The sequence below is a fragment of the Saccostrea echinata genome, unplaced genomic scaffold (assembly GCF_033153115.1).
Source record: "Saccostrea echinata isolate AGI-Se365-2 ecotype Australia unplaced genomic scaffold, CSIRO_AGI_Sech_v1 ptg000005l, whole genome shotgun sequence".
Taxonomy (NCBI): Eukaryota; Metazoa; Mollusca; class Bivalvia; order Ostreida; family Ostreidae; genus Saccostrea; species Saccostrea echinata.
This window is the reverse complement of record NW_026889754.1, coordinates 11510428-11525425: the sequence shown is the minus strand read 5'-3', so window position 1 is coordinate 11525425 and position 14998 is coordinate 11510428. Positions and strand designations below refer to the sequence as shown.

The following is a 14998-nucleotide window of genomic DNA, read 5'->3' as shown; positions in this document are numbered from 1 at the left end:
AGACAATCCAAAAAAAATGTTGACAGATTCCTGGACACTTAACATTGTTAAAATTAACCAAACCAGGTTTGTCATCATATAAGCAGGAATCTTTGTGTTCCTTCCTTAATCAGCTTGTCATGATGCAAAGGGCGATGTTGTTGCACTTCAAACACTAGTGGAACAGCAAGATGTGAGGTTCGATAGTACAGAGGCCAAATCATCCTCTTTCACATTCCAGTATGCAATGAATTCCCATGCATAATCCAAGGAAGTAAATGCCAATTTACCACTCCTGCAAATTCTGATCAGTCAGAGAATTATCAGTGTTGGAATAGCAAAGATTGCTGGAAGTGGACTGAAATACGAACATATCCCCCAAGCTTTCAAAAGAAATCAAACAGAGGGTTTATTTGTCTTGTGCTAGGAAAAGTATAAATCATCTGTCCGTGTGACAAAGTCCAAAAAAGTCATTGAAAATATGATCACTATTTTGCTAAATTAAGTGAAAGTTAAGATTGTTTAAAGGATATTATTATACCCCCGCTCCGAAGGAGAAGGGGGTGTACTGTTTTACCCTTGTGTATCTGTCTGTCATTCTGTCTGTCCGTCCGTCTGTGTATCTGTCTGTTTGTAACAAAATTTTCGTCACAGTTTTCTCAGCAACAAATTTCAACTTCCTGTTTATCTGCGTGTCTGTCCGTACAAATTTTGGTTGCAGTTTTCTCAGCAACTACCGATTGCAGATGCTTGAAATTTTAGCACACTCTTTGTTTAAGCATGCCATATGGTGGGATTAATTTTAGTACGAATCCGCTGTCAACTTTCTGTTTATCCGTGTGTCTGTCCGTACCATCCAGAACAAATTTTGGTCGCAGTTTTCTCAGGAACTACTAATTGCAGATGCTTGAAATTTTAGCACACTCTTTGTTTAAGCATGCCATATGGTGGGATTCATTTTAGTACGAATCCGCTGTCAACTTCCTGTTTATCCGTACGTGTGTCTGTCCGTACCATCCAGAACAAATTTTGGTCGCAGTTTTCTCAGGAACTACTAATTGCAGATGCTTGAAATTTTAGCACACTCCTCGTTTGGGCCTGCAATAAGGTGGGATTCATTTTTGTACGAATCTGATGTCAACTTCTTGTTCAACCTTGTGTCTGTCCTTAACTGTACTTGTGTACATTCACATCAAAGCGGGGGTGTTACTAGTGAGCATTGGCTCTCAGACTTCTTGTTATACCTCTACTGTTTTATAAGAGTAAATCGATATATTTTGCCGATTCCCTGAAAATCACCGTGAAAAGACCGATTCCCTGCAAAGCAGGCCAATTCCCTGATAAAAAGTTCGTCGGTTTGATGAAAAGATACACACTTATTTTCTTTTAGCTTAGGACAAACTTAGAAATGTTCCAAATAAACTCATGAATATTCATTATTGAATTTAAATGAATCACGAGTGAGACTGAACACGAGTCAACTGGTACCGTATCAATGAAAAAGAACCACTTAACTATTAGCAAATGACAACAGAATCAGATCTGAAAATGGCGATTTCTAGATTTGGGGCACTAGCAGATAAAAATTTAGATACATTATTGGATATTCGTAACAGTGCTAACAACCAAAAGAATTATCAAAGCGTCGTTGGAAGTTTTTAAGGCATACGTGGCTGAGAAAGAGATGAATTTTGATGAATATGTCATTCTCATCGGAAGAAATTATTGATTATTTTTGTTTTACGCAGAGTCGGCAATATTTCAGCGTATGAATTTAAATATTCTAGGAACGGTTTGAAAGTTTCAGGATTTCTCTGCCCCCCCCCCCCCCAATGAGCCTACTCTTTTTCGAAAACCAGAGAAACGATCTTTAGCGTGCCAAGGGGGTTGCAATTCTTGAATTGGGCCACCATTTAACGTCCCATCCGACGGACTTGAAATTTAAAAATAAATGAAAACAGTTAAAAAATACTAATAAAAATATGTACATTAAATCTTGTTGTAAAAATCAGTTTATTTTAGGTATTGTATAATTGTACAAAGGTTAATGTTTGTAAAAAGATCATGCATTGAACTGTCACCTAAAAAAAATTACCTAGAAACTAAGAGAGTTTACGGAGAAGTTTATGCAAAGAAATCCATATTTCGCATCGTTATGGACTACAGAAACATTTTTTGAAAACAATTAGAGAAGATATTATCAATGACGAAGCTTACAAAACTTCCAATGAAATGTTTAAGGCTGTTCTCGTTAAACTGAAGAAAGATGTTTTCGGTGAATCAAAACAGAAGGAGCTAATTACACCAGAAGATTTATCCAAGCTATATGACAAAGTATTTTCAACAGAAAACCCTGCAGGACTACAGAAAAAGACAATATTTGAATACATGTATTATTTTTGTAACGGGACGTGAGAATATTAGAGAATTACAGGAAGAGGACTTCTCGGTTTCCACAGATTCGACAGGAAGAGAATATGTCACACTCAGAGAAAGACAAACAAAGAATCATAGAGGGGATGTCCTAATGGGCACATCAGTTAAACAGGTCAGAATGTTTCTCTCTCCGAGAACAGTTCGGGACAAAACTATGTCTATAAACAGACGGATATACTGATTCCAAAATACCCCCTAAATCTACGATCACGGGGGAATTAATGATCCCCTTCAATTCAAACAAACCTCATGGTCCGAGTACATTGAAGGAATGACAAAAGAGGATGAGCCATTAGAATTTACAGGGCCTGAGAAACCAGATACTTGAGGAAGAGGACTGGGTTAGCAGATCTCGAAAAAATAATGTGCCAGGTAGTTTTAAGTTCAGAGTAGGCAGACATAGCAGTTGGGGGGGGGGGGGGGGCATTAAGTAGAGCAATATCATTATATAAAATTTTACTGTTCATTCCCTAATGCAATAAACATTCTAATTTCTAATTATAATCATTATGTTTTCAAAACCTTCTCATCTTGGAATTAAGTTCTGGAAATCCCTTATGCTTTTAGAATTTGTCCAATTTCCTGTTTCAACCCTCTTGTGTTCGTTTAAAATTGTTGTTTTAATTCTTAAAGAGAGTCAACAAGACTGGATTTTTCACTTATTTTATCTAAGTTCTTGAATAGAAATAATATAGACTCCATATTTCATTTTAACAACTGGTAGACAGTCTGTACCCGAGGATAACATTTGGCACTTCTTCATTTATGAGCTGTACACAGTAGAGTCTCCATATATGTGGCAATTCAGAGTTTCAGACCAAGGTCGAGATCAGATTTAATTATTGTTATTAGCATATTTTTTTTTTGTCTTCGGTTACTTCAAGTATATGTGGATGATATTTCATATCTGTTAGGCACAGACAGATGTATGATCTGGACTCCATCTGAAAAAAGAAAACCCCCTGAAGAAGACTTGAAGAACAAGAGGCCCATGGGCCACATCGCTCACCTGAGCACATTGGATAGGCAAAAGAACAAATCAGTTCAGTATGAAAAGATTACGGGGGGGGGGGGGCTTGAATTTTAGACTACCTGATGATGCCTCCATGTCAATATAACAAAAGGCTTTGTTGTACTTGGGAAAATAAAAAAAAAATTCCCATTTATTCCTTTGTAAAAATTAGATCCCCCATTGTGGCTCCTCCCTATCCCAGGGGTCATCATTTGAACAAAATTGAATTTACACTTCCTTCCTGAGGATGCTTCCATATCAAAATAACTGAACATGATTTTCAGTTCTTGAGAAGATATTTTCCTATATGTTCCTATGTAAAATTTTCGATCCCCCATTGTAACCCGACCCTATCCCCAGGGGTCATCATTTAAAAAAAAAAACTTGAATCTACACTACCTGATGATGCTTCCATATCAAAATGACTAACCATGGCTTTGCAGTTCTTCATCAGAAGATATTTTCCTATATGTTTCTATTTAAAAATTTGATCCTCCATTGTGGCCACACCCTAACCCCGGGGGTCATGTTTTGAACAAAATAGAATCTACACTACCTGAGGATGCTTCCACATTAATATGATCAATCAGGGCTTTGCTGTTCCTGAGAAGATTTTTAAAATTTTTGTTATGTATTTCTATGTAAAACGTTGTTCAACAGTCGTTTCCCCACCCACGCGGTTAGGATAAGGCTGTCCGATAAATATCACAGTGTACCAGCCGTTGTTACTTCTCTGAACTACCTAGATATGACGTCATAATAGAATATGACGTCAAGTCACTACAAACTTGAGCAGTCATGACGGGGAAAGTGTCATAACTTTTACATTCCTTCCCATGGCATGTAGATTTTATTTCGACGTTGATGTTTAATCAGGTGTCTGAATTGTTGTTTAAAGTTTCTATGTGCTGTTATGATGGTAATTATTTGCAATACAATATCGTTATTCATTTCTCTTTCTGATAATTTACGTATAAAGACAATAACAAAAAATGAATATGAAACGCTCCCCCTTAAACGTCCGTAAACAGAGTTAGAATTTATAAATCATGCATATATGAGACTGGCACAAGTGATTAATAAAGATAAACTGAAGATGTTCTATGTGAATCTACTGGAGAAGTGTGTCTTCTAACTGAATTTTGCTGGGGGATCGTATGTAATTTATCCTATTTTGTATAAATTGAGATGAAGAGTGGAAAATGCCCCCTTGTATGTGGGTAAGTTGAATTTCTCGTGAAATATTTTCTTAAGAAGTAAAACTCAGACTTGCCCCCAGCATTTTATATATACCCAAGAATACGTTTAATTGATTTATGTAACAAACTATTCTCAATAATTTTGTTTTTCACTTGTGCCGATGGGATTTTTGTGCAACAATTAGGAAATTTTGTAAGTGTCCGTCACGTGATCAACACAGTCATGTGACATCACAAATATGCTTTTTCTCAATACGTTATTAAACTCTCTTCACAAATTTACTGCACATGTATACATAGATTACAAATTGAAATCAAAATCTAGCTCAAAATATAATAGCGTATTTTCAATGCATATCAAGCCTTCGGACAGCCTTAACATAGCCGCGCAACCCCTTGGGGTCCAGATTTGAATACATTTGAATCTACACTACCTTCGGATGCTTCCATAAATATGACCAATCAGGGCTTTGCTGTTCTTGAGAAGATTTTTCCTATATATTTCTTTGTAAAACTTTGATCCTCCATTGTTGCCCCGCCCTACCCTAGGGGGTCATGATTTGAACAAACTTGAATTTTCACTACCTAGGGATGCTTCCATATAAATATGACTCATCATTGCTTTGCTGCTCTTGAGAAGAAGATTTTTAAAGATGTTCCTTAATCTTTCTATGTAAAACTGATTCTCCATTGTGGCCCCACCCTACCCCTTGGAGTCGTGATTTAAAAAAAAAAACATGAATCTACACTACCCTGAGGATGCTTTCATAAAAATATGACTCATCATGGTTTTGCTGTTCTGGAGAAGAAGATTTTTAAAGATTTGTCCTATATATATATCTATGTAAAACTTTGATCCTCCATTGTGGCCCCACCCTTCCCCCGGGGTTATGATTTGAACAAACTTGGATCTACACTACCTGTGGATGCTTCCATATAAATATGACTTATCATGACCTTGCTGTTCTTGAGAAGATTTTTCCTATATATATCTATTTAAACCTTGATCCTCCGTTGTGACCCCGCCCTACCCCCGGGGTCATGATTTGAACAAACTTAAATCTACCCTACCTGAGGATGCTTCCATATAAATATGACATCATGGCTTTGCTGTTCTTGAGAAGAAGATGTTTAAAGACCTTTCCTTTATATTTCTACGTAAAACTTTGATTCTTCATTGTGGCCCCGTCCTACCCCCAAAGGTCATCATTTGAACACACTTGAATCTACAGTACCTGAGGATGCTTCCACATGAGTTTCATCTTTCCTGGTCCTGTAGTTCTTGAGAAGATTTTTAAAGATGCTATTAATTTTTCACTTATTCGTTATTATCTCCCCTTGAAGAGGGCATGGCCCTTCATTTAAACAAACTTGAACCCCCTTCACCCTAGGATACTTTGTGGCAAGTTTGGTTGATATTGGCCCTTTGGTTCTTGAGAAGTCAAAAATGTTAAAAGTTTACAGAAAGACGGACGCTGGACAAAAAGTGATCAGAAAAGCTCACTTGAGCCTTCGGTTAGTTAAAAATGACCAAGAAAGTTATATTTTTTCCCTTTTAGGACAACCCTGGAAATCATGTTTCTAGTAAAGTATTTGAAAAAATACGTTAATAAATGTGTCATTGTTATATGCTTTGAAACCGAAAAATGTACTTGAGTTGCCAAAGCAGAGAATTTAAGGGTTTTCCTTACGTTTCAATATTTATTTATTCTTATTTCATTTTTACTACGCTCAGAGGGTAGTTGGTGAAGAATTGATTCTTTATAGCAATGACCGCTCTGGCTAAGCTTCGGCTTGACCCAGCTTTCCATTCTTTATAGCAATGACCGATCTGGCTAAGCTTGGGCTTGACCCAGCTTTCCCCAGAGCGCTCGGTATCTGTATTCAGTTCTTGCGATTTCTTGTGCAGTTGTTGCCATACTAGAACTGTGTAGAATCGTAGTAAGTTTTAAAATTTATTGAAAATGTTTGATTCACTTTTGTCAATCACTGGAGCTGCTGCCACTTTATCTTTTGAACCATAAATATCAACTGAAGAATTCTTAGAATGTTTCAGACTTCTGTGCAGAAAAAGAAAATTTTTAAGAATGTTTACCTAAAGAACTGAAAGAAACAGTTTTCTTGAAAATGCGTAAAGATGAGGTGCATACTGCTCTTGCGGATGATCCATTAGGAATTCGTTTTGGACGAGTGGTAATTTTCTTAAATCAAATAAGCGCCTTGTTCTTGTTGGTCACAATATTGTATCATATGACATTCCAATTTTATTGAAATTACTTGAAGAGTTTGGACTCCAAGAAAAACTTGTATATTATTGAATGTATTCACTTTATTTTGTTGAACTATATCTTGGGTTTAAAAGTTATACACCGTCATATATTATGATGAGATGAGATGTTCCTCTAACTTTTAAGAACCCGTGGATTGATTCTGTTACTTCATATTCACTGGGTTTTCTTGTATTTGGAATGAAAAAGAAATTGGTAATGAAAGGTGAATTTAAAACTCTGTTGTCAAACAAAGCTTTAAAGACTAGTTTATATTTGTACGGAAATGACTAACATATATTGATAATTCATCCAAAGGTCATATGTATACTAAATCAATCAAAGCCTTTTTTTAATATGAAAATAGTTCCTCTTTTGAAAGTATGTGCAAAAAGGTAAATCAGTGCAATATGTGTCTAGGAGATAACTATTAGCTTTTGTGAAATAAAATGTAATTTAGAAAAATATTACATAGAATTCACACATTTCCAGCAAAATAATTTGATGAATTTTTGTTAATCTCTCTTAGTCACCATATTCTTCAAAAATGTATCATTTGTAAAGGAAGAGGTGTGTGATTTAGAAATGCCCTTATTAGATTTACTTACCATGGCTGCACACAGGACATTGTTCATACTGGACAGCCATTGGTTTAGAACATGTTCGAATGAAAACTGGGATCCCAACCAATCACAAACGGCAGTTTTTTGTCATGGTTTCTTGCCTTCTTGATATAATTTCTGTACAAACATGAGGTTGAATGTCGAGGATATGTTACAGGCAGCTCAATTTCACATATTCATATATGTTTTGTATTTGTCTAAGAAATCCTTAGATTTTCTCCAGCAGTACATATGTTTTGATAAAGCTTTGATTGTTTTACACATTGCACACAAATTTGGGTTGAAAAATGTTGTGCTATCACATTGTCATACATTGACAAATTTGCCAGAAACATTTTGTCCAAGAGTCCTGCAAATGAAATGTTTTGTCAGCATCCAATAGATTTGATTAATTTGCTGTTTTAACAAAATACATTGTGTATTCATGAGGAGAAGCTTTTTTGTTAACAGTAAAGTGGATAAATAAACGTTTTAGAAACTTGGGGAAAAAATTGTTCCAAATATCAGATTTGGTAGAATGTCTGCTACTTTTCTTATTAAAAATGCTGTTTGCGAAACATTATTAGTGATGATTATGTAATGAAAATACTGTGGTATTTGAATTCATTGAATGTTGTTTGTAAGGACACAGTTGGTCCAGTTTTTCAATCTCACATTTGTGTGTCAGATGAAGACATTAAGATCGATAGATTTTCTTCAAAGAAGTCCAACTTTGTAATTTACAAGCAATTACAAACTTCCTCCAGTACTCTAAATGATCAATAGGTAAAATTCCATTCACTGCCAAAATAGAAAAAAATATTGTCCAATTTTTGAATTAGTTAGCATTAAAAGATCCAAAACTGCTAGAAAATTTTTTAGGAAACTTTCCCACATCAGATGGACACTGTACTTTTTCTATTTGGTTTTGAATATCATCAAAATGATCAGGCATCAATATTTTGTGATCTTTCCAGAGTCAAATTTTTTTTGCTAAAAAAGGTTATGCATGGGATCTATGACGGTCATTCTAACTGGGTCAAAATACTCTTGTTCAGAATAGCTTACCATATACTCTCTTTCAATCTTGTTTTAGCTTTACATTTAACTATCTTGTTGACAATTTCTTTATGGGATTGTAAATCTCTCAATTTCCAAGATGAGATATCAAAACCCTCATAATTCTTCTCCCCTACTCCACCCTTAAACTTTTTTATGCATTTGTTGCATCCCTTTGTAGCCCAATGGCCTATAAAGCCACACAGTTTCCTGCTTGCAGGAATATAACACCCTAAAAAACCAAAGCTAGTTAAAAAATTACAGGAGTTTTTAGAGACTTGTAGCGTTTCATGCTAATACCATCCCAAGCAGTTTTTAATTCGGCAAGCAAAGGTTCAATGAAAGAATTGGTTGGTGCTTAAGATTTCATGTCAGGGATTAGTCCTACTTACATCTTCTTTCTTAAATCTTTCGTGTCTAGGCAAGTTCAAAATAGTCAAGTAAATAGCTCCTCCATAATTTGTACATTAAAATAGTTGAATAGAAACTACATTTAACATTATAACCATAACTGCGTTCATCAGTAAAGAAATTGTACTTTTTGAAATTTTTTCAAACATTAACATCAAAATCATCCATCACTCACATCATCTGGTATATTTCTTTCACACCAAGATATAAACATATCTTCAAAACCTTTTCTTTTGACAAAATTCTGTAAACTTTCTTTAACACTTTTATAGCAAAATCTTTTCTCTGCTACTAACTTTGTTCTTCCATTACGAGTTCCTTATATCATACTCTATAAATGGTTCAAATACATATTTTAGGCATTCAGATCACCGAAATTCACCTCGTCGCTTCAACATTAATACCTTTGTCCCTTATTCTGTGAGTATATATAAGTGCATTAGCAATGGATGATCATATGCGAAAGTACTGTTAGTTAACATCTCTTCCGAAAATGATATCGTTATGCTGACAACTGTATGATATATAAATGTTTGTTTGTTGTTAAACGTCCTCTCGAGAATTTTTCACTCGAAGAAAGACGCCACAACTTGTCGGTGGAGAGCTATAAATTTTGACCTATATTCGGCAATCAGGACCACTGAGCAGTGAGAGATCTTTTTCGTGCCAACACCTATTGTTGGACCTAGGTTTATACGGTTTCATCTGAAGGACCGGTCTACACGTCCCACAGTGGGATTTGAATCCGCGACGTAAGGATTAACTTCTAACTCCGCGACTCTAGAGCAGACGCTCTACCACTGCGCCACGCAGGCGACTATCATATAAATGTGAACAGTGTAATCAACATTTTTTTTTACTTCCACACTGATTAATATTAACGTAAACTACTTATAATAAATTTGAATAGAGTTATTGTGTCTTTCGTTGACCGATTAATCGGAGAAAGAATCGGGAGTCGTATTTTGAAACTTTTTGTCATTTATAGTTCCACAGCCATCTTTTTTTTTTTTTTTTTTTTGTAAAAGTTGTAGATTTTGGTGTTCAGTTCTGATTTATTGACAACCGCAGAATGGATAACTTTTAAATAGTTTGTGATACCATTGCAAGATATTGCATCTGATGACTTTCAATTAAATTTTATACTAATAAGCATTTGTATACTATAGCCATTATAAAGGAACTTTTAATTTTCCACAGAAATGTTAATTTTTGTCCTTTTAAAGAGAGCACTTGTCAATTATTCATAAGACCGTTTTAAAGATTTCAATGGACCTTCCCAAGAACAGGAATATCAGCAAGTTTTTTCAATGTCAACAAAGAAATCGAATGTTGTTTTATGGTGACGTCCATGAGTAGAGCACCAGATTTCAATTTTTTCCCCTAATTTTGGTGTACCAACGATATCTTGTATTCCTTTTTGTATGCCACCAGGATCCCCTTCTCCACCAACACGGGTCGCAATCCATGGCCATCAGGTTGGCCCATTTAGTCGCCTCTTACGACATGCAAGGGGTTGCCGGGGACCTATTATTATCACTCCCCACATCAGGTTAAAGAACAGACATAAATCATGCGATTTGCGCCTCTGATTAAAAATCCATAAGAAAAAAGTGTCACGGTGGTATACTGTTTGTATTGGACTTTATGCCTCCTGCACCAATTCCTGGAGTCTTATAAGAGTTGGTACTGCCATCCCAGTTAATGTACGGACAATGAAGAAAACATGTGGTATATCTTCGTGGTTATGTCTAACCATGAGAAAAGATAATGGGCTGAATGGATGGAAAACAAAAACACTGAAATACCTAATTAGATGGAACCTCAATCATGTTTTTTTTTCCTAACTGAAACAAATACAATGACAAACACTTATTTCTCATACAGAGATAAGATGTGCAAAATACCACATTGAAAAACAATTTCAATAGAAGATGCAATTACATTTTCACTGAGTGATTAATTCAAAATCAAAAGCTTATTAATAATTAATCAAGTCGTTAGATTAAAAATTACAGATTGCCTAAAGCATATATTTTTCTTTAACTTTACACCTTAGTGTATATTAAAACGTGGTTACTCGAAACCTGCTTTCAATGTATTCACTCTATAGTTGATTAATTTTCATTTCCTTCAGTTTTAAAAATCAAAAGATATAATTGAGCATTCTGCTTGGTCTGTAAATTAGTTTCCTACTTTATTAAATTGTAATTATTGTTGTCCTTTGCAGAGTTGTCTGCTTGAAGGTACAGCGTTGATGGAAGTGACTTGTTCTGAAATGAGACATAATTTATCAATGCATTAATATTTTCTTTTGTTGTTGGAGGACGTCAATGTAAATGTTTCTTGTACTAGACCGAATGGCCCTGTTAGAAAAATAAATGTGAACTTAGTTATATTTTTAAAGAATCATTTATTGTCAATAAAAATGAAATTAAAACTGCACGCACATACACACACATTTCAAACCGTATATTTGAAGTCATTAGTAGAAAGAAAATACACACGTTTTCCTGAAAGTTGTGTTTAAAGTTCTTAATGAGCTTTCTCTTCAAATTTCGAAAAGATGATTTTTGCTTACCTGATGCAAGTGAGGCTCGTGAAACAGCTTGTCTCCAGCTTGTAACATTACAACAAAGGCATGGTAAAAGCCTGCAGAACTTTCTTGTCTGTGTCGGTCATGAAAATGTTGAGTATAAATTTCAAGAAATAAAATCCAATTTAAGCCACCAACATTAACAATTGAGCAATTCAAAAGAAAACAAAACATACTCATAGAGTAGGTCATAAATCACATCAACAAGTGGATAGGTGACATAGACAAAAATCACCTTATGAGGGACATGCAGATATTTAATGTTTGTAAATATTTGAATTCAATTCAAATTTATTATTTTCTAGAATTAATGTTACTAAATAACTCAGGTCTGCAGTGGGCGGGGCGGGGCTTGGATTGAGAATACGCTTCTGTCAAATTCTCTGCAAGCCGTTTCAACGGCCGCGATTACCTCCTCAAATTGCATTTTTGTGTAAAGAGATGTTACATCATAACTGACCAGCAGACACTCGCTGTGTGGTTGCTGACGTTCGGTCTTCAAAATGAAGTCTGAACCATCCCTGGTAAATGTGCTCAAACTATGAACAATTGGTGTTCAAAAACAGTCAATATATTGACTTTGTTTTCTGAAGTCAATATATTTGATTTACTTTTTCTGTAGGTGCATTTATTTGAGATATCATAGGCCTGCCTTGTGGAATGTTTAATGGCATTTAAGATTTCAATATCAAGTTTGTATATTTTCGGAAGTAAATATAATCTCCCTATTCTTGTGCTTTCAGCTTTGTGTAGAAAGCTAAAAGTAATATCTTCAAGCACATCCTATGCTTACATTTCAGTAACTCTTTTTTGTATGAGTTCCTGAAGATGTTTTAAATTGGAATCTGATATCCGGCAGATATATTTTTACTTTAATTGACATCCACCTTCTTTAATATAATTTTACTAAGGCCTGACAGCACTAATATTATTTTTGACAGCTTTTTTGCGAACGATGTCATTGCGTTTTTCATGTTCCTTTAATGCCTTCTGTTCAAGCAAACTTAAATTGTCAACAGTTTTACTGACTTCCATAGATGACATTTAAAGTTTTGTTTTGTCAATATATGTTTGTGTGGAGTCATTCGACAGTTCTGGTTCGAATCCGCTTTTTACGCGGAAAGGATAATTTTCAGTGTTCTCATTAGGATCGTGGAACATGTATCTGCATTTCAATTTTCTAGCAAATTCATTGAAATCTCTCATGAATGAATTTTTAGAATGTTGTGAGCGTGGCGAGGGAATGGATTTCAGTCCTCTCGCCAGCAATAAATATTCATCATCAGACAATATGTCCGATGTGAGATTAAATACATGTTCCTGAGCTAAGAGAACTTTTGTTTTCTGCTCTCTTTCTTGACGGGCTTTGTTATTATTAGCCCTGCGCAATTTGCGCTTTGATTAAGCATTCCGATGGAAACGACGTGCCATAGACCGTTTCACGATAACTGCGAGACTGCTCTTCGCGCATGCGTACAAACACCTCCGCAGGGCAACTTTATTGAATATTGCGCTTTCGGTTTAATCATAAGATTTGTCTCAGTATGGTACGCTCTTGCTGTGTTGTCAAATGTTCAAATCGTGATGATACGAAAGGAAAACAGAAAGGTCTACACTTTTTCAGGTAAGTCTTTCAAATATCTTTTTAAATTTTCTAAAATCCAGGTTGAATCGTGGTAGGCCCCTTTTTCCTTGCGTATTAACAACCAATATGAATACAAGTATACATTGTTTTATATGGTTTTCGTATTCATTATGCCACACAGTGTGTCATTTCATAAGAGGAGAGTACATTATATTTAAAAAGTTAAAAGTTATATAATGTAAAGCATCCACATACATGCATATAACTGTGTATTTAAGAGGCAGTCCACCAGGAAACCAGGCAGTATTGTATTAATAGGCGGCACATCGAATGTGACGAATATTTGATATTTTATTGGAAATGATATAAATGTAGCCCATATGGAATAATGAAAGTAATGATTTGTTTGAACATAGCTTATTTACTAAAATATCGTTTTGTTTTTTGTTCTTGAATTCCCCTATATAAACCATTGAATGTAGGTCGGAAACAAAGAATTGTAAATTCTAATACATTTTCAACAGATCTATAATTCACTCCAAACTAAATCAAGAAATATTTCATCTTTCAATTTAAAAAATAAAATCAGTGGGAAAAATATTTTCAATAGTAGTTTTCTTGCAAAATAGACAGTCATTTTTATGAAATTCTGTGATGCAAGAGTTATCTCCCGTAGCATCGGGAAATCGGCTAAACATCTTACTATCAGAACCCCTGTGAGAAATTTAGAACTGATACGCTAAAGAATATCATTCAACCAAAAATAATTGGTTTATTTTCAAAAACGGAATTAATTTTCACCTCCAAACATAATATTTAGTTTAAAATTTGCTTTATTATTCAGGTTGAATCCACGTTTCCATTGATGTATCAGTGACGTCAAATACCTTTCTAATATTGCGTCACAATAGTTGCAATTATTCCGCGGAAGTTGGTAAATTTATGTAAACGTGCAAAGAAAAAGATTTTCAAAAAGTTAAGTTAAATAATTTCTCTTTTCTGTCCAATTACTTTTCCGAGTGCATTAAATAATATTGTGATCCAGAATGTATTTTATTCACCAGCGGTGCCTCAGCTATAGATGTTTTAAAACAAGTCAGTATTGATAAGTAATATTATTAATGTACAAAACGTCTTTACAGTAATCATAATAGGATTAAATTGATAAAATTTGGATGTGAAAAGATTAAGGATTATTTCTTATTATTCAGTAATAATGAATATTCCAAATTTACGCAACATTAAATTCAGCAAAGTCGAGATGTGCACTTCATGAAGTGTTGTTAATACTTGAATATGTTAACTTATATGCAGTAATATCAAATATCAGCATTATACGACTGTCGGACCGAATAGGTTTTAACAGTTGTAAGAACGGAAGTACTCGTCACATCCCACTTAATTAATATTAGCAATGGTTGTTTACTATTAGTGTCGGTAGTTCAGATTCTGTTTAGACTTTAATTTTTCAAAAATGTAATATCTGAAATGGAAAAAAAAAGTTATAGAAATCAATAAATTTACAAATTAATGAGGAAAATGTTGCCAATACTACTGCTGGACGCCCCACTTCAAGCTGACATTAAAACGGCAGATGATTGAATGGAACATTTTTTTAAAAATTTTTTTAAATGTTGACAATTGTTCCACATATCCTAATACTTTATACTGAGTTAAAATAAGTCAGTAGGTTGGTAAATTTCCAAAATATCTCATTATTATCAAACCAGTTACAAAACGGATGCCGCCCAGACGAAACCCCCTCCCCCCGCTTTTTTTTTTTTTCGTGTGATCATTTGTGGGCTCTATTATCATGATTATATGTATGTAAGTGTACAGGTTTTTTCTTATT

At 34.6% G+C, this 14998-nt stretch overlaps 1 pseudogene; it reads left to right on the top strand.

The window, feature by feature from the left end:
* Window positions 1–6753: 6753 nt before the first annotated feature.
* Window positions 6754–8281, top strand: LOC133179655 (uncharacterized; annotated as a pseudogene).
* Window positions 8282–14998: the final 6717 nt, after the last annotated feature.